The 21,125-nt window shown below is 43.6% G+C and overlaps 1 long non-coding RNA gene across 9 annotated transcripts in view; it reads left to right on the forward strand.

The window, feature by feature from the left end:
• Positions 1–11,542, forward strand: part of LOC127470821 (uncharacterized) — an 86,897-nt gene extending 75,355 nt beyond the window's left edge. For 7 of the 9 annotated variants that reach the window (XR_007904405.1, XR_007904413.1, XR_007904403.1 and 4 more), the window contains 3 exons: positions 1,193–1,450; positions 3,164–3,474; positions 3,580–4,033. This is a non-coding gene — a long non-coding RNA (uncharacterized LOC127470821). The other 2 variants (XR_007904421.1, XR_007904406.1) reach the window with 2 other exon arrangements.
• The last annotated feature ends 9,583 nt before the right edge of the window (positions 11,543–21,125 follow it).

Below are 21,125 nucleotides of genomic sequence, written 5' to 3' on the forward strand. Positions count from 1 at the left end.
GCCCACACTGCAAACCTGGCTCACAAGTAATGGCATTGCATGCAAGGGTGACCACTGCTGCTTTGATTTTGAGTGAAAACCGTGTTGAGAAACTCTGAATACAAAGACAAGACTAATGGAATGTAAATACCTGGTGGGTGCAGCCAACCAGCACAAAATGTATGTAGAGGGAGCTGGAGTGTCCCTGCTGGAGTGACTGTGCTTCCAGATCATCGTGTGCAAGGAATAATTACAGCAGGGTTTGTCAGCTGAGGTGGTGGAGGGGGGAATTCTTTATCTATTAATCAATGCAGGGAAGGATGAGGCACCTATAAACCATTCATCTCACTTTAGCTTCTTGTTTAGATTTAATTAGAGTTGTTCTGATTTTGATTGGGAAAAATGGGGGTGCCTTGGAATATAGAACTGTCGGATGGAGCACCTTGGAGAGCATTTCCTGCTGTGAGATCCTTGGGGCAATGGGTCCAGTAGGTTGGACTTTTATCTCCAAGATGAGCATCTATGAATTGCTCACAGGGTAGGAGCCCTAAATCACAGGGAAATAAGAGATGGTCACAGCGCCAGCACCTCGCCAGTGTGAAGGAAGTTTTCAGAAGTGGGAATTAGGTAATTTCTTTCATCCCTCTTGCCTTGATTTCCCCATTCCTTTATTATTATATATATGTACAAGGAGGATATTTAACAAAAAACTTCATTTCTCCCCTTTTTTTCATAAACCACAGTCAAAACAGAGTGAGACCAATGCACTTCTTACTATTATTTTTTAATCCCTTGTGAAATTGTTTACCTTTTCTTTCCACAATTTCCACGGGGATTATAGATAAGGCTGCAGCACCTACACATAGTTAAGGGATGTTTTATAACTCACATGTACTGTGTGGTGCAGAGAGATGCCAGCTGCAAGCATAGAAAACCCCAGTGTGTCACTTGTGTTTCATTTCATTTTAATCTGACTTTAAATCAGTGATATTTTGGTAAGAGAGTTCTTTAAAATGCTTTTATAAATCGAGAAGTTATTGCTAAACCTTGGAGTCCCACCTACCAGCCTCAAAAACTGCAGCTTCACTAAAAACCACGCAGTGAATGTGACATTCCTTGATGCATGCTTATTATTATGGTAAATATTTCTCTAGGTAGTGCCTGGTAATGTTAATTAATTTCAGATCCACCCTTTTTTTGTCCACGTATGCAGATTTCAAATCTGTGCCTCCACCAGTGTTGACACGGTGCAATGATGCAGCCGAGCTCTCAGATGTCTGGCTCGAAGAGTTGTGAAATGATCAAGCAGACAAACCCAACCATTTCAGCCTTGTCAATCTAGTTCTCAGTGGACAGATGCCCTGGTGCTGGAAAAGCAGCATGCCCTGCAACACCTCTTGGCAGTGTGGAAAAAGAGCCAGAGATGTCCCAGACACGAAGTACGACCGGATTCTCAGCTCAAAAAAATCAGGTTTGTGGCCCCACTGGAGCTCCTGGGTGAGGCTGTGTGGGGACACGTGTGGGGACACGTGTGGGACCTCTGGTTTGGGCATGAGGAAGAGATTTCTAGTCTCTCAGATTGACCATCTGATCTGCTTCTGGAGCAAGTTGTCTTGGATTAATGGGTGATGATCCAGATTTGTGCATTGAGGGCTCTGGAGTGCGCCTGGTTCATTGCTGGAGTTTGTGGATTGCATAATTAATTAATTAAATGGTATAATTTAAATATTTTGTTGGGTGCTTATCCAGCAGGAGTTGACTAAACTGTCTGAGGAAACAGGAGGTTTTGGGTTTCTGTTGGCACACCAGCAGGGACAGCCCTGTCCTGACTGTCTGTGGTCATGTCCCCTTGAAGGCCATCACTGGAAGTCCCATCCCAGGTGTCCTCTCGGGCACAGCAGGGGAGGGGCATGAGGCTTCAGTTTGCTCTGTCCATGCAGCCCCTGGGCATGTCTTGGTAGGCACAGTTCCAACAAAGCCCAGCCTGGTGCAGCTGAACCCACCCCGGTGCACAAAACCTGGAAATCTTGCAAGGTGGTTTTAAAACCCTGCAGAACCCACTGAGCTCATGGTACAGAAATCTGGCAGTGACTGGGATGGGCAGGGAACTGTTCTGGTACAGAGGAGGTTTTCTTTTTGGCTAACGAGTTGTTTTTAATGTCACACGTGGCATCACAAGATCTTGCAGCATTGGGGCATTTTTAATGAATTCCTATCACTTGCATATTAGCAGGAATATTTCCACTGCAGCAAACCCCATAAACAGTTCCCACACTGGGCTGTGTTATACTGCCACCAGAATTGGTTCTTCTGATGGTTCATTTCTTTTATGCTGAGAATTCAGGACCAATTCAGCTTGGTTTTATGCATCATTAGAGATTTACAATTACTTTGCTATAGTTTCTTTCTGGAAGCCTATCTCTCATGGTTAATGCTATGGGAGTCCTGTTGTGTAGAGACTGGTATGAGCCACCTTATAGCAATAAAGCGTTTGAGAAGGATTTAGAATTATGAGGGGCTAAATTCTCCGTGCACAGACTGTAATGCTGTTATCCCTTGCTGAGCTTGGGTTGAAACCTTTTTTTTTTTTTTTTTCTCTCCCCAAATTAGAAAAAAAGAAAAAAAAGTGCTCTTTCTTCAAGAGGTTTTGAATCATTTACATGTAATTTTTTTGTTGCACCGCTGCAGTCGGAAATGAGGAATTGTGTGAAATTCCATTTGGATTTCATGATGCTTAAAATACATTTAGGTTGTATTAGTATCTAACGAAAAGAAGGCCTCCTCATTTTTTTTAGATCTCACTTTTAAAAAGTCTAATCATTATTTGGGACTTTATTTGGATTTTTTTAATGTTTTGTGGGGGTTGTTAAAGGCAGTAACTTCACAAGCTTTGCCCTTGCACAATAAGCAGTGGCTCCCTATGTGTTATAATCCGCATAATTTACATTTTACATAAATACAGTATTGCACTGAAACAAACATGATATGCAGTGAATAATATGGGCCTGATCTAAAGGCCATTAAAATCAATGAAAAGATTTCAAATTAACTTTTATAGCCTTTAGATCAGGCTCTAAATGGGCAAATTACAGTTATGGAGTTTCCCATTTACATACCTGTGTGCTGCATTTAATGTATTTTATGGAATTGAAATTACTTGGTCCTCTTTTTCATGCTTTTTTAGGCTAAGAATTTGCCAAGGGCATCAACAGCAGTTTTCCCAGGCTTCAGCACAAGGATTATATAGTCAATCCACAAATGACTCCAATCTTTGAAGAAAAGGACATGGTTATCAGAGAGGCTTTGACGACAGCAAGGACCGGAGCACAATCTGCCTTTTTCCATCAGAGATTCCCATTCCCTCTCAGTAACATACTCAGGACATCAGCACAGCCATCAGTCCCAGGGGAATCACCTCAAACTTCTCAGGGAATATGCACAAGACCTGGCCCTGTGTTCTTTCAAGCAGATCAAACCAGATGTGCCTTGTGAAAGGTTTGGAGAAAGGCTGGGGCACAGCAGCATTAGGGGAGGGATTCACAGGTTGCAGGGAATTTTCAAATCCATTGTTATATCTTGGTAATCTTTCTTGTTTCCCAGGGTTTTTCAATCCCAAAGAGGAGGCAGAGCTGCTCTGTGATATCTGCTGCTGCTGTAAGTGTGAAAGGAGATGCCTCTACCTGCTCCTTCCCAGCACCCTGTGATGAAAAATGCCTTTGGAGGAACACTGGAAACAAGCCATCAAAATATCTGATTAAACCTCTTAGGAAACTCTCACTAATCACCTTCTCTGCTCTTGATGGAGTGTATTTATGCATTATAAATATACTTACTATGTGTGTGTGCTCCATAAATCACATCCAGCACTTGTATATGATGTATAAGCACATTCTATAGAACACACACAAATACAGATGCCAAACTCCCACAGAGTTCATCACTGGAAAAATGTTTGAAGGATCTGATCCTTAATATTTAATGAGCAAGATGCTATTTCCTTCCTCAGCTTTTATCTCTGGTTTGGCATAGTCATTAAATTCGTTGTTTCCTTGCAGGATTATATAATTTATGACCTAATTTTAGACTTTTGCGTAACCGCGTTGAAACACTCGTGGCGGATCCGGATTTCTCTGCTGTTCCAGCATCAGACACCAGCTCAAACGTGACTCCTGTGAGCTGCCCATCAGCAAGGAGTTAGAGGCATTAAAGGCAAACAGCCCAACAATATTCAGACAGCATTACAGGATTAGACGGTGGAGTTTTTTTCCCTGTAAAAATCTGATTGAGCAGCACTTCCCAAGCGGCCGCCAGGAATCCCCAGGTACCGCAGTCAGCACCCAGCAACTCCAATTACTGACTTTCAGACCCCTCTGGGATAAACTCGTTGTAGGGAGGGCTGGAGAAAGCAGGTGAAGAATGATTTTAAAGCCACTGCCAGCCCCTCGCCCTCTGGAATTTCCCCTCAGCACCAGCCTGGCTGCTGGGCTGATTTTTTGCTGCACAAGGTGTTGCCAGATAACCCCTAAATGAATTATTCTAAAGCTGTAGCCACATTTTTTTGTGTGTCTTCTGTGTGTCCAGGGTAATTCAGTGGTGCTGTAAATAGTACTGTGAGCTGCAGGTATTTTGTCAATTGAAACCACATTGTTTGGACCAGTCTTTCATCAAATTTAATCTATTGCCTATTGCATTAATGCATTTTGAGAGCACTTTATTCTGGTGTCCCATAGGGAAGTGGCTTGTGGTTGAGGAGGGTTTAGAAGCTTCCTTTGTGCCTGCAGTGCAGTTATGAGGAATTTTTCCTGGTTTTCTACCTTACCCTGGGATATCCAACAGGGATGACAGAGTTGAGATGCTGCATCCTCAGAGCAGCACCTGGAGCTGTAGGAACCACGTCCCTGCAGCCCAACACCTCCCTCTAACACAACAACCTAATGCACAGGGTGAGGTGGGTGCCCACATGAAAGAAAAAGCATCCTTAGGAAAAGCTGGCATTATTTCTTGGATTAAGAAGGATCAGAGAGTGTCTCTGTTTGGCTTTAATGGAGCAGTTCCAGGAAAGCAGCAGCGACCAAAGTATTTTCAGTAGCACATAATTCAAGAGCAAAATCATAATTCCAATTACCATTTCAGGCACTCCTGGCCTTGGGAAACCTATGCTAATATTTATTATTATATTACTGACCTCTGATTTCTTCATCATTTACATTAGCCACTCTGATATTCTTAGTAACATCCTTTAAATCATATAAGCAGGTGTCAACAGTGCACAATGAAGTCACATCCTGCAGCTTTTTTATTTACTTAGTCCATTTTTTTCCTGGTAAAATAACAGTGTGAGTTGCATAATCTCACCTCCATGGGGCCTCTAGGGGGGTATATAATCACAGAATGCATTTTCTATAATCTCCCAATATGAGTCAGTCCTATCAGAGGTACAAACAGTTGTACAAAGTCAGTGTTTCGCTCCCATCACTGCCTGACATCATCTTCCACATAACACAAGAAAACATTTACTTAGCTCTTTGACATTAATTGCCACAAAGCCTTTGAAACAAACAAAATCGTGGAAAGCGAGGAACTGAAACGGAATAATTTGATTTAATGAATTTAGCCCATTTTCTGTGTGCAGGAATTAGATTCAGATGCTTTTTTATAATGTCTGGGATGGCCAAGGACACCTCCAATCTCTGTTCTTCAGCGAGGTGCCCAGGCACAAATCAGAGTTGCCCAGAAAAGCTGGAAGCTGATCTTTTTCTCCATTGTTCTCTTTGCATAAGTGACCATTTCTCTGGGGGAATCAAGACACTGCATTTATTTTCCAGGTGCAGGTGAGGTACCAAAAGCAGCCTGAGGCTTCTCATTGCCTTCAGCAGAGTTGATAAAATTGTATTTATCCACAAATAGACTACAATTTTTTTTTTCCAGATTGTTCTTGTGATGTGCCAAAAAGTTTTAATTCTCTGTTTGTCTCCTGTACCCACTGCTCATCTTCCTGCCTCAGTGCAGCTCCTGCTGTTCCCCTCCAGAGAGCACAGCCACGGGCTTTTCAGCATCTCCTCAGGAAACATCTGGAGCTGGGGAAAGTGGGACCCATCGGTGCCACCTGGAGAGGGCTGTCCTTGGTCATCTTCATCTCTCATCCATCATCTTTTTACTGAAATTAAATCCTTCTGAACTTACATTGCCTTAAAAGGTTTACCTGGCTCGGCAGGTGGCAGGGTTTCACACAGGTTTGGGATCATTTTGGCCACCTTTGGAAGGTTTGTGAGCCTTGCACAGGTTGTCAGGCAGGTGGGCTCTGCTCTGCTCTCTGGGCACGGAGCCCTGAAAAACCCCTCTTGATTTCCACAGGTCAGGAGAGGGAAAAGGGTCAGAACAGCCCTAGATCATGTTTCTGAAGGCTGTAAGTGCAATAATCCTAATCATTAGCAGTTTCTGTAACAACACAGGTTACAGACACGGGACCAAACACCTGCAGGGAACCTCCTCAGGCGAAATTCTCCTCGGCTTCAATCACGTTTTTCCGGAGAAGAGACCTCTGGCTGCGCTCAGGGCCATCCGCCTGTTCCTGGCTGAAGAGGCTCTTCTAATCTACTGCTAAGAGACTTATTAGCAATGTAAAAAGGAACGTGAAGCAAGGAAAGTGTTCTTCCTAGCAGAAATATGTTTTGTAAAATTAGATTTGCTGACAGAAGTAATTGGGCCGACTCCTCATGACTATGGATGCTGTTTGTTGCCCCTTATCTTACCAAAGCAAAGGGTACCAAATACTTCGAACTTTGTAAATAATTGTTTCCAAAGTGTTTTCTTTTTTTTTTTTCTCTCTCTATAAATTCTTTAGAGAAAAGCTGGTTTGCTGGTTTCTAATCCTTTCTCTTCCAAAGCTTCTGAAGCTCAGCCCCTTCCCACTCTAGATATCTTTTATTTTCCCCCTTCGGATTTTAATATTTGTTAGATTACAAAAATCACTTTTAAGGGGAAATGCAGAGCTTTTGCTCAGATTGGAAAAGTCATTCTTAGAGCTTTAACAAAGTGGTGAAAGAGAGAAAATTATCAAATAGAAGAACTTTATGCCAGACTCTGGCAGATGTTGTTCTGTGGTGTGGAGATGTGTGTCCAAAGCCTGACCAGCGCCCAGAGCGGGGTCCTGTCCATTGGTCTGGCTGTTTTTTCTCACTCCAGATTCCTGCCCAGTGAAGGGATTAGCCCTTTGCTGGTTCTTTATTCCTTCTAGGCTGAACCAGAGCCAGGACTTACTCTTCCCTACCCCACCAGGGCTTGCTGTCCTCTCCGGTGCCAAACAGAGGGGCACTCTTTGCTTGCTAACAGCATTATTTCTTAGTTTTATTTCACTTTTTCACCCACAGCAACAAATATTAATGCAGAAACAGGACAAAAACTGTCCCAGAGTGTGTGCTATTAAAGTAAGGTCAGAGCCTGCAGGAAATCCACACTTATTTGCATAAAGCCAGGCAGGCTCATGGATGTGGGAAAACTGAAATGCTGGAAAAGCAAGACGTGACTTTCTCCATCATCCTTGCAAGTTGAACACGATTTTTTTCCATTGTCTGTCTGCCATCTATCTATTTCTTTACTCATTTTGGCAAAAGACACAAATAATGAGAAGTATCTGTCTGTAATGGACAGTTACCCCCCGTGGGGTCTCGCAGGTGACACGGGTGGGTAAGGTCTGGGCAGAGCTGCAAGACCAGAGAAATAAATGACAGCTGCCTGTGCTCATGTTGCCACTGGAGCATGAGTGGGGGTTAAATCCTGGTCTCCAACCTCAGGCAGCAACATAAAGCAGGGAGCAGAAAAGCCCAGGAACCCGAGGTAACTTCTGGAGTCGCAGGAGCTTCAGAGCAGATCCCAAAGGAAGGATCCTTGTTGAGCTGCCTTGTGTCAGTCTCAAACCCAGCACACAAAATCCCATGGGGTGTCTGGTCCAGGTCCAGCTGCTGTTGAGGAATGTTGATGTGTTCTTGCCATGCTGCCATTCCCCAGCTGTTGTCCAATGCCAACAGGAGGGGAAGGTAGTTCCTGGGAAAGGCAGCTGTGACATTTACTTCTTGTGTCTTCAAATTGTAACATACATCTTCCTTGGTAGCAGAACGCTCCACCAAGACTGATCTTCTCTCCTTCTCCAAAGCCAGAGGTTTCAGGTCTTGGATGCCATCAGCAGATCAGGTGCTTGGCTGATGATTTGTTCCCTTCCCCAGCTGAGGTGGGAAGGAATTTAGAATCACAGAATCATAGAATCATGAAGGTTGGAAAGGACCCTTAAGATCATCGGGTCCAACCGTCAACCAGCACCACCCACATGTTCACCACTAAACCATGTCCCCAGGGGTCACATCCACACAGTTTTTGAACACTTCCAGGAATGGTGATTCCACTACTGCCCTGGGCAGCCTGTGCCAGGCCTTGACAACCCTTTCTGTGATGAAATTTCCCCTAATGTACAAACTAAACCTCCCTCGGTCAGCTTGAGGCCATTTTATCTCATCCTGTCACTTGTTATCGGGGAGAAGGGACCGACCCCCAGCTAAATACACCCTCTTGTCAGGGAGTTGCAGAGAGTGAGAAGGCCCCCCCTGAGCCTCCTTTTCCCCAGACTGAGTCTCTCCAGCTCCCTCAGCTGCTCCTGGTGCTCCGGCCCCTTCCCCAGCTCCGTTCCCTTCCCTGGGCACATTCCAACCCCTCAAAGTCATCCTTGTCGTGAGGAGCCCAACACCCAACACAGGATTTGAGGCGTGGCTGGGATTTTTTTTCCCCCTCAAAAAAACCCCCCCTAGATAAATCCATGATTTTTTAGGAAGGCACCTTCCAGCAGAGCCCAAATGGGAATGTTTGTGTTCCATACCATCCGTCAACGCCGCGGGAGCGGCTCCTCCAGCTCCTCTTTGGTGGCCAGAAGGAGCTGTCAGGGAGCCACTCGGCCGCGGCGCCGGGCGGGGTGGGAGCCGTGCTGGCACGGATCCCTCTGCACAGGGGATTTCTGCTCTGACAATTTTTGGCTCCTTTAGGTTACTTCGGAGCTGCACGGAATTTTTAATGCTCCGCACTCTCGCAGGGGCTGACAGCGAACTTAAATACAGATTGCAAAGATAGATCATCTCCCAGCACCACTTTGTTTGCTGCTGCTCTAAAATCATTCTACTTGTTCCTGCAGCTCCTATAAAGCCAGAAGAGCTCTCTATATTTGCTTCCCGGATGCCTTTTTCTCCTCTACTCGCGACTATAAAAGCAGCTTTTCATGCTCCAAATCAGAGATAAATTGAAATCGCTGCCGAAGAAATAAAACACAAGGCTAATCAAATTGTGGCACAGGAAACAGCCTTCAGCCAGTGCATTTTTTTGAGAGCTATTTTTAGCCTATATTTTTATTTTGTCACTCCATATGGGAAGTCAAACCCATATGGTTTGGGAGAATGGAAGGTTGTGCTTTTATAGAGATCTTGCAAACCATCCCTGCCCGGCCTTGTCCTTAAACAGGGGCTTAAATCCAATTGTCTGCCGTGGGACTGGAGCACTTAAATGCTCAGGCCCTGCCTGAGGTTGTAACAGCACAATTCCCTCCTGAGGTGTAAAACTATTCTACATTCGTTAAACCAGTCTCCAGTTAACTTGGCTCTTCTTAATTAGGGCTTTTCTCGTCTGTACACCTTCCTTTTTTCCTTTTCCTTTTTAATTTCTCCATCATTCCAATGCCCTGATGGATGGGGTTGGTCCAGTCCCATCCAGGATGCAAAGCTGAGCATCCACAGCCATCACCCTTTGGAGTAGATGTTTGTGCCCTCCAAATGCCCAAATTAATGTGATTTCAGGGAATATGATTTTTTTCTACCCACAACACCGTGGCACCTTCTGAGTATGTTGATGAATAAATACTTGGCTAGAAAATGTCCTGCCTTTCTGATAAACTAAATGTATAAAATTAGAAACATGTCCTCAGTGTTCATCCACTAGAATATCCACTTTACTTGTGTTATAGGTTGTTCATGATACTGAATCAAAAATTATGTGTTTTCTAAGGAATTTTGTGGGATGGTCAAAAACACTGACAGAAAGTTTTTAACCTGGTGAATTCCAGAGGATCACTTTATGAAATTTTTAATTGTAATTCTGGAATTTCTTCCCTCTGCAGTTTCTCAGAAGGTGGAATTAAAAACAAAAATGACAAAACAAAATGCAGCTGGATGCTTTTATAGGTAAAACAGTGAGCAGAGGCCCAGAAATGTGGGTGATAGGGTTTAGTGGACATTCAACTGAAAGTTGGATTTGATGATCTTGGAGATCTTTCCAAACTTAATGATTCTGTGATTTTTATGGTGTGAATTACAGAGGCTCAGGTGAGCAAACACCTCATGGAACTGCTCTGACTGAAGGAAAGGTCATTTTCTGTATTACTTTTGATTTCAGAGTTGTATTTAACCTCAATGTGGAAGTAGAATTGAAAAAAGAGTAGGGGTTTGGCAGGTGATATTTTTACACCTTTTTTTTTCCCCTTAGGAAACAATTATCCCCCTTTTTGAGGGGATAAAGTGCAATGGAAGTAGGACTGTTCAGTGGAGAATTCCATGTGGCAGCAGGATGGGCAGCATGGAGATTCCTGAGATGGTTTGGACATCACTTTTATCAAGTAGAAGAAATATTATACTAAAATATTTCATCAAAACTGAGACGTCATATGGATTATATATTGGAAAATCCAGAAAACAACTACTGAGGTTTTTTCCCAGAGCAGAGATCTTGTGTTAGAGGAGAGTGTTGAAATAACCCAGCCCCAGAAGGGACTAAAAGGAAAAACCTGAGATTAGAGCAGAGAGAAATTATCAGAATCTGCAAAAGTGATTTGATGAAGCCTTGTTTGTGTTCAAAATCTGTGCTTGTTTTGAAATCCAAAGAACTACTGATAGTTACATTATTTGCTCAAAGGAACTTTATAGCCAGGAAACACCCAACACTTGTATCCCACTTTTAAAAAAACACTTTATACCATTCTGAAATCCCAAAAGACAGTGAAAACCCCTGGATTTGTGATGCTTGGGATTATTGGAATTAATACAAGTAGTTGGGCTTTCCCCAGGATGTTATTCTGGAATATTTGAATAATAGAACTTCTGGCCCAGGTGTTTGGGGGGGGTGTGTTATATGGGCACATATAACTCACAGGAGCACTGCAAGGTGGACTTGTGATGTCACTGTGATTCCTGGACATCCTTTGGCACCCAAGTGACTTCAGAAGGGCTGGAATTTCATCCCAGGCCAGGAGCAGCTGGTGGAGGTGAGGTGGAGCAGCTTCAAGTCAGTGATGTAGAACTGAAAAAATTCTTTGTCATATAACTGATCTCATCAGCAGCCCAGGGCACCCAAATGTCACTTTGGATTTTCTCCTGAGTTTCCATTTACATCATTAATATATAGATAATATGTTAAGGTATTATCCTCAAAAAAAAGGAAAGAAATAATTTCTTTATGATATGGGCAATTTGTAGAAGACGTTTGTGTAATTTTGCATTCTAAATGTGATTTATATTTATAAATAAATTTGCATCAAACCTCCAGCTCGCGATGTCATAGTTCTATTTTATCTTTATTTCAGATGCTCAAGAAATGTAAATTATTTTTACAGCTACATAAAAGCTATCCAAAGCTGCCAGGAATAATGAGATACACATTGTGCCATGCAGCCATGAGAAATCCAGCAGTACCATGGTTACAGCCAAACTGGGAAGCCATGAGAAACCAGGGAATATCAGCACATATGGATTCCTCTGGGTCCATTTTGCAAACCAATCTTGACTGGGAAAATTCATATGAGAGAAAATATTTACCTGAAGGATAAACAGGCCCCTAAAATGAGGAGGAACAGTTCATTTCTATGGCAGGGGTTTATCATATTTATTATATTGTTTATGGAACATCAGCCACAGTTGGGCCAGGCTCTGCATATGTGCAAAAATAAAGATATCAACATTCCTGGAACACAGAAGTGAGGTTTGCAAATGTTTGGTGGGTTTGCTGATGATGTTTGGGCTTACAAAATATGGCTTGGCCATGAGGGTGGCACCAGCGAAGGGACATTGGTGTCCTCTCAGTCACTGTGGTAAAAGGTTCCAGTGCCATGGCTTGGGGCTGAATAATAGATTAAAAAATGGGTTCCCCTCATTAGCAATGAACTCAAACAGGTGGAGATAATTAGGGCAAATGAGGGTGTGAAAAACCTCAGCTGATGGTAGTCAAAGCAAGGCAAATAAAAGGTGCAGTGAGGCAACAGGTTCCTTTCCCCATGAGGAGCTTTAAGGAACAAGTTCCCTGGATTTTGAAGAGGATTATCCTCGTTTTCCATGACTGACTGTGATTGATGCAGGTAGGCCTCATCATTCTCTGGTTTTATCTCATCTCTGACTGCGTTTCCCAGTAAAACTGGGGGTTTGGTGTGAATTTTTGCTGTTAGTTTGCTGCTGGAAGTGTCTTAATCCATCCTACTCTTCAAAGCTAGAATGAGAAAAGTTGATATGCACAGCCCTGCTGACTTGTTGCTATTCCCTGTTTGCTGAGTTACAGTGGTCTTGCTTTAATTGAGCTTAGTATTAAGGTCAAGCAGTTCCAAGAGTGACCTGATGATCTTGGAGGTCTCTTCTAACCTTTAGAATTCTGACAGTGACTGTGTGGCTGCTCCAAGGCTTTTTGCAGGAGAAGGGATGCAGAAGGCCAGGCAGTGATGATGGGATGTGTCCCGTGTTTTCTGGATGTTTAGAGGAGTCAGCTGTGATGAGCTCTTGGGTCGAGCCTAAATTTTGCAGAATACCTGTTCTAGAACTGTCACTCCTATTTTGTTTTGTGGCACCAGCCACAATCACCTGGTGACTTGGGATCTGCTGCTTTTCCCCTTTGGGTTTCCTCTTCCAGACAACAAAAGAAGCACCAGTTTTGTGCTAAATTTTATGCTGGCACCAGACAGGACCATGTGTGATGCTGAGCCCCTCATTGAGAAGGTGCTGAGCTGTTTAAGCCCTCCAGGTCCTCAGCACCCTGGAGAACTGATCCCTGTGATGCTCAGCTTTCCCCAGAGTGTGGACAGCAGCTTGCAGGGAGCAGAGACAGCCTCAAACTTGAGTCAAAAGCAACTCTTTGTTGTGCTGAATCGGGGCAGTGAATGTTTGTGCATCCCAGAGAGCCTGGCCAGGCCTGTTGACTCCTAAGGACCACTCATGTGCCTTAATTGGGGCTGTGCATGAATGCTCAGCTGGGTGGGAGCAGCACAAACATCCCTGAATGTCAAGCTCTCTTCTGTGCTATTTTGTAAAGCTAATGACCAGCAGGCATTAAAAACCCCTGTTCTGCTCTTTGGAGATGCTGAGGCATCTTGTTTCATATTTGTAAAGGTGAATGCCTTCACCTTAAAAGAAAATGTCTTTATTTTGGGAGACGTCGGAGCATAGAAAAATGCAGCGCTGTAAACTTAATGCCTCTGGAAGCTTTAAGATGTTTTAATATGTCCATAACTTTAGAAAATGGAAAATAAAAAGAAATAATGCTACTTAGAAACATTTAAAAACAAAAAATCATGCTCAGCAGACAGCTCTTATGACAAGGCTCTGCCCAGAGTGAATTTTTATGCTTGAGTTATAAACCCTTGAAAAATGGGGATCCTAATACAAAAGCTGACACAGCTTTAACCAAAGCAGCTCTAGTAAGTGCTGCTGTAATTATTTGCTCATTAATTACAAATTTTGCAAGACATGAGAGTAACACAAATTGGAAAATAGGAATAATTATCAGTAATAATGCCACAGAAGCTGGACACACTGGAAGTATCTTCCTCTTTAAATTTAATAATAGCAAGACAGCTAGAAAACTAATAAGAAATACATAATTGAAAATTAACCTTGCAAATCTGCTGCTAATAAACCACGGTCCTCTTGTGCTGCAATAATTTTACACAGCCCTTAATTTGCATTTCAAGTGTTATTCCAGGTAATACTTTGTGCCTTCACAACAATTAATATGTCTTTGAATTCCAACAAGAATGCAACGGTTGGATTTAGCCCAGCTGAGGAGTAGGGAGTGGGATAGACTGGAGTTTTTAGCAGCTCAGGGCTGGAATGGCTGGAACCCCAGTGTACAATGGTGATTTTTGTGCTGGCTGTGGTGCCTCAATGCTGTTTTGTTGCTGTTGAATTCGAGTATTGTAGTGTTTCATCCTTCCCTTGTGCACAGACATCACTTGGGCTGTTGGATCCCTTGCACTTTCTCGTCCTCAGAGATGCAAGACTCGGTTACTTGGGGATGATTTAAACGTCCATGTGTTGGTAGCAGGGGGTGGGTGGTCCTTGAATACTCTGCTCCAGCTTTTCCTGTGGTGTTCGAGTGGTTTTCATGGATCTCATGGAGGCAGGGCTGGATACCCTGCCCAGCAAATCCCAGTGTAAGTCAGTGTGGCCTCTGCCTTAATGGAAAAGTGCTGCTTCACCTCGTGCCTGAGGTTTTTCTCCATTCAAGAGCAAGTGGCACTTCCTTATGGGTGTTTTATATCTGTTGCCAATTGACAAAAGTCTTAAATCAACCAATTTGCAAGTAAGGATGAAGAGAATTGTTTACTCACAACGCAGATTGAGTCAACTGCTCTTGCTAAATATCTCCCACTCATAAAATAAACCTGATGTATATCTCTGCCTGCACAGAAAAATCACAGCCAAGAAGTGTTTCATAATTTTGGAGCTCGTATCTAGTGAGCTCTGAGTGCTCAGCTGAGGGGAAAAAAAAAAGATCCTAACAAAGAGAATCATCCCTGAGTGCAGGCTTGTATTATATTGCAATAATAGTGGCAGTGAAGGTATATGCAGGGATTCAAAGTTGTGCATGACCAAGCAGCTTAAAAAAAACAACACAACAAAATAAAAATAGAAAATAACCCAGAGACCCACAGTGTTTGGCATCAGAGAGGAGGAACATCGTACACAAACAACTGGGTTAAGAGTGTGCACTCCAAGCAGTGTTTCTGCACAATTCCAGACTCCATCGAGGGCTGCATGTAAAATGTTGGCTTCTTTGTGCAAACCCACAAATCCCAGGGAAAAGGCCATGTGGGGTCAGTGTTTCAGCTGTTTGTGTGCTCACTTTATGTAAGAGGTTAGCAGCAGTGTGCTTTTTGTCCAAAGCCAGCAATAGCAGGAACAGCTTGTTTCTGAAAGGGTTGTGGCTCCCCTAGTAGTGTTAGAAGGGGTCCTGAAATAAACCTCGAATGGGGATAGTCTTTGATTTGACCTTTCCTGCATTTATTTGGCTGTAAGTGTGTGCTCAGTGCAGTGTTTGACTCCTGTCACTGCCTTCAGCCTGTGCAGCTCCAGCGCCACAGATATTTTCCCTCCATCTCAGAATGTTTCAGGGAATTTAAAAAGCATGGCAGTGTGGGACAATAAGGCATTTTGGTTGCCCGAGGTCTTCCTGCAGAGGGGCTCGTGGGGTTGGATTGAAAAGCAAACCTGGGTGAAGTCCCAGCAGCATCACAGCTCTCCATGGCTTCAGCCCATGGAGGGAGAGGGGGGTGTTGTCTCCCTCCAAATGCCTTTGAAATCAGGTACATATCAAAGAAGAGAAAAATGAAACATTATTTTCCAATCTCTTCTGCTTTGGAGCAAACCATGGAAAGCTGTTGGAGCTGGGGAGTAGAGCTTATTTTGAGGGTGGAGAGGCCCTGGCACAGGTTGGCCGGAGAAGCTGTGGCTGCTCCATCCCTGGGAGTGTCCAAGGACAGCTTGGACAGGGCTTGGAGCAGCCTGGGCTAGTGGAAGGTGTTCCTGCCCAACTCAAACCATTCCATAATTTTATGATTTGTGTGAACTCAGTGTGACCATCCCTGACTTCAACCTCGTGGATGTGAGGAAAGTTTCACTTGACCCGTGAAGATTTGGAAATGGAGGGGAGGAAGGCTGAGTGTTCCTCAGCTTAACCCTGGTCAGGATTTAAGCACTGCATTTATAAATGTAAGAACTGATGAGACACAGACAAGAGATGACCCAGTGAAGGGCTCTGGAAGACCCTTTGATGCAGCTTCCATTCCACACATGTCTGTAGGTCCTGTTGGAGGTTTCCTGCAAGATCAGAGCAAGTGCTGGGGCTGTGTTGGTTTTCCATGGGAATTCAGAAGCTTGTCCAGCCTCCCAACCCAAGAGGCATCAAACAGAGACACATCTTGGGTAGAGAAGGCTTTGGGAGCCAAATGGATGAATATGAGTGGGGAATTTGCAGTCACAGCTCCAACCTTAAGAAAAAGGAGATGGAAAATACCCTCTCCTTCTGAAAACTGGGAGGCTGTGGGAGAAATGTGCCTCTTAATGATGCTCCTGAGGCAGCCCCTGTCAGTGAATCCCAATCAGTATTCTGTTCATCCCTGCTTTCTCAAGGAAAGACATGAAGGAGCAGTGTAGCCAAAAGGAAGCTATTTTTAGAAGATGGAGAGATGGTTTCCCCCCCCCCCAAACCATTCTGCTGTTATTTATGTTGTGTGGTTCTTGAGTTATTTATTTCAGTGGGAGCTGATGCAAAGTGGGATGGGTTTTAGTGTGTGGAGGGATGGTGAAATCCATCCTACAACTGTCCTTCTTATTCAGGGCTGGCTTTGAAGGTCTTTCCAACCTGCAAATGGGATGGGGCTTTTTGGACACTCTCAAGGTGTTGCTGATGGCCAGGGATGTTTGTTGTCCCAGTCCCTCCAGTTTCCAGCACACTGACCATTCTCCCGTGGTTGTCACTGCAGATATATTCTAACCTGCCACTAAACTTGCCCATATGCATTTTTAAAAGACTGAAAAGGAACCGATAATTCCAAGTGCGCTCCAAGGTAAAAATAAAAAACGTTAACACTTTGCATCGATCAAAGCTAATTTATGCAAACTGGGCTCTACTGGCAACTGCAGCAAGGTAGAAATGGTGACATCATCGAGCTTGAGCTCTGCCAACCTGGGTTAGTGGTGCAGTGACAGTGGAGTGATTTAGATATTATGATCTCACTTAATATTTCATACTTAAAACGCAGCCTAACCTGTAATTCAGGGTTATATGAAGTGCACGTTGTGGAGTTGTTCCAGAACAGATTTTGACACAAACTTTGCAGTGAAAGGAAATGTTTGAGTGACACACATATTGCATATGCTGTTACTCTGGAAGGCTGCTGAAAATCCTCTCAGAAGGGAAAACTTACTGTGGAATGTTTTCTATTTTATATATAAGTGTGCGTGTACATAGACACATGCACAGCAAAGGGTGGAAAATCTGGAATGCTGGCTTAAGCTTTCGGCTATGAAATCATCACAGGAGAAGAAAATCACTTGGATCAAGCAAATATAGCTGCAGGTTTTAAATCCCAAACCCTGCCCCTCTCACAACAGCGACAACAAAACACCGGAGATGTGGTGGGTCAGGAGTTTGAACTTTTAACACCAATTTTAGAGTCCAGCCTCTCTTAGAGAAACAGTGCTGAAGTGACCTCCCATTCAGTGAGGGAGGGATTGCAGCTGGTCTGAGAAAACATCAAGTAAAGCACCAGGAAAAGAAAAGCTGCTTGTACTTGATGCTTTGGCTCCCCAGGTGTGCAGCTGATGGCAGAGGATGTGCTTCTCCCCAAGCCTCAGTGGCAGCCCCTGCACTGAGCTGGGAGCCTTCCATTGTCTTGCTCATCTCACTCTTATTTATTTTACTATTAATTGTAAGAGAATTGGAAGAACAATGGGAATAACCACATTTTCCTAGTTTAGCTTGGCTGAGTGTGTTGGTGAGGAACAATCTCCAAGATAATTGGTTCTAGGCTACAGGACAGGCTCACAAAAGGCTTCCACTCAAAACCATAGGCATCATACTTACAAATATTTTGGATAAAACACTGTGGATGTAGGAGGGATAGCCTTGGCCACTGCAGTAGGAATTTGGGACAGATGAACCATGAAAACATATTCCTATTTGTGTGGGTTTAGTCAGCCCTGAGGCCCTTTAAAGGATAGGAAGGAATGGTTTGGGGTAAGTTTTTCTCCAGGACTATGGTGGTGTGGGCACTTGCAGTTTAGTTAAGTCTAAGATCTGCAATAATTCATTCTTGAAGACCTTAAGGATCAGTGTTGCAGCTCTTTTTTGGAGAGAACAAGGACAATGAGTATCCCAGAAAGAACATGGTCAAACCCTGAGCCTCTAAACTACCTTGTTGTCTGGGAAAATGGCCTTTTTCCTCCTTCAAGACTGTCATGTTCATGTCCTGAAGCCGGGTCTGGTTGCTCATTGTTGGCCACCAGCAACCTGTGTTTGAAAGCACATTTTGGGGGTTACTCAGCGTGTCTGAGGCTGAGGCATTTCATCCTTAGGGAGGGTGGATTTCATTGGTAAAGTTGTTTGCACCCACATTTGAGAACATTTTGCATTGGTGTTTTCTAAACCAGGGGAATGACCTTGTCACTGCTATAAACACTTATCAAAACCAATCAATGTTAGTTCAAATGCTTAAAATACAGTGACATAAGAATTATTCAACAATATACGATTCTTTAAGTTGAATTAGGATGAGGGGAGTGCCAACCTGGAATTCTAGGATTTTTGGTTTACTTAAATGCTACTTTGGGAGTTTTTTCAGTCCACAATGAATTTCTACTGTTTCTTACAGCTAATAGGAAATTTTATGGGGTTTCCATCAGAATTAGTTTAAGCCACTAGAAAACATCCTTTGTTCCTATATTGATAGAAACCCAGTATTCTCCTTTCTTCCTGTTTGGCCTCCTCTGCCCTGGATGCAACGGGAGTAAACACAGTGGAAGGATTTGTATTACCAGCAAAGAAGAACAATTGCAGCAGTGTTTAAATTCACAAGGTTTGAGGATTGTAATTGGAGTTTATTTGAGGGTGGGGGGAGGAAATGTTTATGCCACTTCATTTTTAGAGGTTCTCTATTTGTGTTCCCCGTGCTTATCACACAGGGACAAACGTTTTCCCATCTAACGGAAATAATTCTGATTCTATTCCAAAAAAAACAGCCTGGAAGCCATGAGATCCCAGGAATAGGTTTCTCCCTCTAGTGGCAGCAGAAAGGGAGATACAGAGCTCTTGGACCAGGTAGACTCATTCTTTTTTTTTTTTTTTTTTTTTTTTTGAGAAAATCACATGAGGTAAAAGCTGCTGGTTTTTTACAGCTTCAAAGAAATATTCATATGGCACAAAATATCTGCAGCTGCCTCGTGGTTCTCCTTAGTCATGGAAATACTTGTAAAACCAGATACTGAAACAGGGGTGTTTAATTTTTTAGAAGGCCTCCAGGCTCAAAGTACAACAGAGGCAAGTTGATAAACAAAAATTATGATGAGTTCGGTGTCCTGCTCTGTCCTGTTGGCAGAACCATGGAGCAGACACTGCACTTAGGAATAACTGCTGGAACTAGCTCAGCACTCCTCCCTGCAAGTAATGCCTGACATTGGGTAACTTGTGGAGGGATGGGGATATTCAGAGAATTGTCTTTGTGGGCATTTGAATCCTATGTGAGGCCACTGTGTTCCTCTGACATATGAAATGCAACCCCACATGTGTTCTCAATGACTAAACCTTAAATTCAGGGAGTATGTGTCCTTCAAGCTCTAATGCTGAAAATACTGTTCAGCAAAGGATGTTCAGCTACTATAAACAGAAAATCCAGTAAGACACCCCCAACCCCAGTATGGCTGGGGTGCAGCTCAGATTTCCTTTGACATGCAGTGGTAACACAAGTCCATGTGTTTAAGTTTGTCTGTGTCCTTGGGCAGCTCCAGCTGGGCTCTGGGAGTGAAGAGCTCTGCCTTGGGAAGCCCCAAGGAGTTAAATATGGCCAGAGTCTGTAGGGCACCTTATTCCATGCATGGAGTCCCCTGGGACACAGGAAACATCCCCTGACCTGTGAGGTCATGTGCGTTAGTCCATGAATTGGAAAGTCTTCAGCCAGGGAGGAACTTGGTGACTTCAGAGTGAAATGCAAACTCTGTTTCTTCCAGCTGGGGTTGAGAATTACCAAGGCAGCCTAATTCCAGCTTCTTTCTGTAAAAACTACCTGTATTTCCTGTGCCCTTTCTGCAGGCTGTTGCTCTGGGACCTGTTTTGTGTTAGGACTTGGAGGAGAGGACTTACCATGAGAGGTCTGGATTCTGGCAGGGCTGTGTGTGCCTGATGGATGGTGGTGGCTGTCTGAGCTCACTGAGGTTGGGAGACCTCCTAGCAAAGGGTGTTTTTTCCTGTCAGCTGGTCCTCAGGACCAGCTCAGCTCATTCCAGAGTTTGCCCAGGAGCCACCACTGTGCTGGCAGGTTCCTAAGGGCACTGATCACCAGCAGTACAGAAAACTCATTGGGACTTATTTCTTCCATGTCATCTTCTACGAGATGGCTTAAATATTAGTTACTTTCCAAATCATAAATCAATATTTTAGGCTTTTAACACTGTCTCTCCTTTGGATAACACCTTGCCCTCACTGTGGCAGATACCTAGGCTGCTTTTCCAGCCTCTTGTTTCTGTACCGTACCTGAAAACAGTTCTAATTTTATTTTGCCTCCCTGTAAAGTTTCTTTTCATTCAGTGCCTTTTCTTATCGCTTTTTATGCTCTCAACTTCATTATGCAATTGTTCCAACCCTGCTCTGTACTTGATGTTTTATAACTCGTGGCTGCCTTTTCTTCCACTGTTGATTATTTTACATTATGATGTTCCTTCACACTGGCTTTATGGAAAAAAAAAATAGCAAAACCAACTTGAACATTCCCTGTGCAATTACTGGGAGGTGGCCCACGTAACCCTCGGGCATACATTCATTTAGCTTTGAACATTTGCTATTTCCTCTGGGTCCTTTCTCTCCCCAGCTTTATCATGCCGAATGTCACCGTGCACTTGGGCTCCCAACTTTCCTAAAATCTAATCTACTTGTTTACTAACTTCTGGTTGAACATTAATCCCGGTGAAATCCTTCAAGGCTGCAGCCCTGAGTCTCCCCCACGCTCACATCCCACTTTAATTGCTGCTGGAATTACTGCTTACAGAAACCCATCCTCTTCCCAGCCATATTTCAGATGATGGAAATAACATCTGCAGTTGGAACCCCCTGCACGTTAAAGAGATAGTTTTTCCCGACATCCACAAGTG

Source organism: Manacus candei, unplaced genomic scaffold (genome assembly GCF_025592945.1).
Source record: "Manacus candei isolate 608988 ecotype Guabito, Panama unplaced genomic scaffold, ASM2559294v1 h1tg000003l, whole genome shotgun sequence".
NCBI classification, from domain to species: domain Eukaryota; kingdom Metazoa; phylum Chordata; class Aves; order Passeriformes; family Pipridae; genus Manacus; species Manacus candei.